This window comes from Arachis ipaensis, chromosome B09, assembly GCF_000816755.2.
Source record: "Arachis ipaensis cultivar K30076 chromosome B09, Araip1.1, whole genome shotgun sequence".
NCBI lineage: Eukaryota > Viridiplantae > Streptophyta > Magnoliopsida > Fabales > Fabaceae > Arachis > Arachis ipaensis.
The window spans coordinates 133,688,567-133,692,940 of NC_029793.2; the positions used below are offsets into that span (position 1 = coordinate 133,688,567).

Sequence of the window (4,374 nt, forward strand, 5' to 3'; positions counted from 1 at the left end):
GGTTAGAAATCGATTTGTCCTTTTCTCTAAAATATATTGTTAGTGTTCGATTCTAGTCGATTGTTAACTCTCCTATATAAGTAAAAATTATTAATTCTTTTATCTGAATATTTGATGATCATAAATAACTATTTATTTTAAATTAAATTTAATAAGTTAATAGTTTATTTTATGACATATATAAATTTTTATGAAAATATTTTATTATTTTATTATAAAAAAGTTTAATTCTTTTAATAGTCAATTATTTTATTAAAAAAATTATAATAACTAATAAATAATTTTTAATATTTATAAAATATTTTTTTAATTATATTTATTTACACACATAATCAATTTTATCAAACAAAAACAACATATATAAGTATCACGTCCTAGAAGAATAGGATTATATTTGGTAAGAGGCATTGTAATGCTGATTTTATTTTAATTTTATTCTTGATTTTATAAGATATTATATAAGTATTTGTAAAAATACAAATTTTTTAAAATTTAAACTAAAATACAAAGTTTAGTCATTATTCATTTTATTAACTTATAAGTATTTTCTTTTCAAATTGGAGTGAAATTTTGTCTAATGAATGAACAACAACTAACTTTGAAGAAAAAAAATACAAATATTTTAAAGTTTAAAGTTTAAACTAAAATATAAAATTTGAATTTTTATTTTTATTAGTTTTGATTTTTGTTTGAATGCAAGTGGAATATTTTTTTATTGATATTTATGTTTTAAAGTTAATAGAGAGAAAAATATAGCGTATTTTGCCAACGAGTTATAATTCAAATAGTATAGTCTCTCATCCTCACCTAGAGATTTTGAATTCGAGTTTCACTCCTAATTTTAGAAAAAAATTATAACTTATTTTATTTGTATCACGATTTCTTTCTTAATTTTGTTGGACGATATAATTTTTTCTTTTTTAATTTTACTAGTGTATTGTAAAATTACATTTTTCTTTAGTTAAGATATATTATAAAAAAAACATAATTTATTTGGTTATCTAGAACGCCTAGGATCAAATATTTAATGTAACTATATTCTGTTATTTCAGTTATAATGACTCTTTTAAATACTCTATATAACAATAAGAATCACATATGATTAGTAAATCAATACAAAATTCCCTCCTTCTACCACCTACTTCTTTCTATTCTTCTTCTTCGTATTTTTCAGGATAGCATTGGCAATTAGCAAGTGATGGTTTTTCTCGATAAGCACTTGCTACAGCTTCTTCATCAAGATTGAAGTCTTCTTCAACATTTCTGCTAGCTATTCACAAAGAACCACATTGAGGAAGTGTGAAGATTGAAAAGGTAACATGAAACTTCTTTTATGTTTTAAATTTGAGAATTCTTATTTAGAAATTTAAGGATGGCAACAGTTCTAAATTAGTGATTGAGAAATAAAGTTCTAGATTTTAGATTGAAATGCATATTGAAGACATGGTAATATAATGTTTGATGAGGTTCAGATTTTGAGGTCAATACTTCTTATTTTTCTGAAAATAAATATCCTTTTAACTTATGATACTTTTTTCTTTTTAATGATTCTTAATCTTTGGGGAATTCATTGAGATCTTGCCACACTTTTTCTTACTTCCAATCCATCCATTCATTCGCATTCCATTTCTTGAAGAATTCAATTACCCTCCCCTCTTTCTTCTCATTCTTCCAGTCCCAAATCCCTATCTTCCTTATTCTGCTTAATCCAAGGTTGGTTTAGTCTTTTCTTTACCCTTGTTTTTTTTTACCTCCGGTTCTTTATTTTCATTTTTATTTTTAAAAAAATTCTTCTTTTTTTGGGGGGAGGGGGTGGTTAAGCTTTTGGGTGGCTAGGGGTTTTCCGTCCGCTGGGATATGGATTCAGGTGTTATATTTCTTTTTCAGGGGAGAAAAGGTTGTGATTCAAAGATTTGCATGTTCCAAGGTTAATGCTTTGGGGTTGGATATCATGTTTTTTCTTTTTCCAAGGTTAAACAAAACTAGATATTTAATTTCATGTTGAAGAAGCATTATATTGGTCTAACTGTTTATGATACTGTTTGGGTAACTTTGTTTGAGTTGAAGGATTGTAGCTTCTGATCCAAGTGTTTATGTAGTGAAACTATTGAATTTAGTGCTTTATTCCTTGTCTATATTTGCATTTTGAACTGATCTTGTTAGGTAGATTAGGAACCATTTTAATATTTTCCTTCTTTTTTTCTTAAGTTTATTGTTTATATGATGTCTGAATGCATTGCACCTTTTCTGTTTCAGATATTGAACTCTTGGGATAAGACAGCTAGTCCTTGGATTGGATAGAGTTACTTGTTGTGAGGGATCATGACACCATATCACATGATTCTGATGTTGTTCGCTGGGACCTTCATAATCTCTTAGATGTTTGCACACTTTCCAATAATGGTTCTCCTAGTATCATAACTAGACATGATCCGGATTTAAGTAGCAGCCTAGAATATGTTAGAGAAGGCTTCTGTCAGCCTTCGTAGGTGGAGAATGATGAAGCTGTTGCTCGTGCTTACCAGGAAGAATTATCACAACTTGAATCCTTGGAAGCTTCTGGGATGTCGAAATTTGGGAACGATCAAGTGCAGGCAGCCGTACTTGCACAGGATTGGCATTCTTACTGAGATGGAAGCAGAAATTTTGGTGGTATAAACTTGGCCATTGCTATTCTCTATTGTTATCTTTTTAATGTGCTGGATATTTTTCAAACTTGTCATGATAAATTGTCAACATGCAGGCAATGAAAATTGTGTGGCTGTATTGATGTTGTCATGGTTCACTGATAGCTTGATGTGTGGCTGTATTAAGAATGGTGAGTGAATGGGGTGATCATGTCACATTGCAGGCTGCTGCCGATTGGGTGTGATGAAATATACCATTTTCATTTTGTATTTGCCTTCCCTATTTATTATGATATCCTTCTTTTTGGCTTGCAATTTCAAAGTCAGTGTTCTTTATCTGTTTGATTCTATTGGATTCATGTAAAGCATTCTTTGTATCTTTTAGAGGCCATCTTAGCAGGTATGGTTTATCTTTTTTCTATGAAGTCACATTTACACTTATTTAGTTTCTTCTTCTTCCACAATTCCTTGCCCCCTCACTCTTTTTTTCCTATTTTTTCTTCTCATATTATAGTATCAATTTTTTTTTTTACAATTTGATCGCATATTCGTATTAAGTTGAATATACACGGATGTGTAAGTATTACTAAGTATATATAAATTTTGTCATTTGTCAAATATATTTTTACTCTATCTCTTTTATTTTTTATGCTCATATTTTTAAAAATTAATATCATATTTTTTTATTTCTATGCTCATATTTTTAACATTACATATTCATAGAATTATTATACCTCTTAAATATTTACTGACTTGAGCGTCGGAGTGTCTTTTACAGGTACACTCCCATCTTCACTTTTGCTACGTGCTCTACAAGAAAAACTTTGAACAACAAACCACGTCCTCGGTGAACTATACTTTTTTAATTATTTTTTTTATTTGAATATGAATTTTCACATATAATTGTCAAATTAATTTAATCAACTTTGATATTAAATATAAAAAAAATGTTGAGGTAGAACTCATATAAATCTTTCTACATTTACTAAACAATTTTAGTTATAATAATGCGCAATGCGTGAAAGTTAATATAGTTAATTATCATTTTAATAACTGCAGTTACCAACTACTCATACTCACCTTCACTCTCATTATAGAAAATGTAATCATGTCCATAATATTTCAATATCAAACTTTCATGAACATCATTTACTATACTTAATGTACCTCATCTAAGATAAATTTTATTGTTATTATTGTAGAAATTTAAAACTTGTATTGCACATCTACACTAATTTCAATTCATTGTTATTAGCTTTTAATCATATAAATAGTATATATTTTTATAAATAATAACTTAAATTTACATTTTTTATTTTAGTTTTGGTAATTACTCGTGTATTTTCAGCAAAACTTGAAAAGAGAGAATACATGCAAAAAAGTTTGTAATACTCTACCGCTATAAGCATAAAAAAATATGGATTTATTTTGGGCCAAATAAAAAGCCTTGCTTATGTGTTTGCCTATATCTTTTGTCTTTTTAATATAATTATCATTTTGTTGATTTATTTTTTTAATATAATTTTGTTATCAACATTTGCTGACCTTGATTTACTTTGTTGATCCAGTAGAAATTGAAAACCCATCAAGATATTAAAGGCTTAGTAACATTGACACAATGCCACGAAAATAAACGGGTTATAGATTTTTACCTTAAGCTTTTTACCTTAAGCTTCGATAAGTTAGAATTACTTTCGAATTCCGTCTCATGCATGCAACAATTCAATGATTAGTAATAGACTCGTAA

General features: G+C 27.8%; 1 long non-coding RNA gene across 1 annotated transcript; it reads left to right on the forward strand.

Moving 5' to 3' along the window:
• On the forward strand, nt 1,537–3,068 carry LOC107616961. Its single transcript, XR_001614725.2, has 3 exons — nt 1,537–1,713; nt 2,257–2,652; nt 2,744–3,068. It is a non-coding gene; the product is annotated as an uncharacterized LOC107616961 (long non-coding RNA).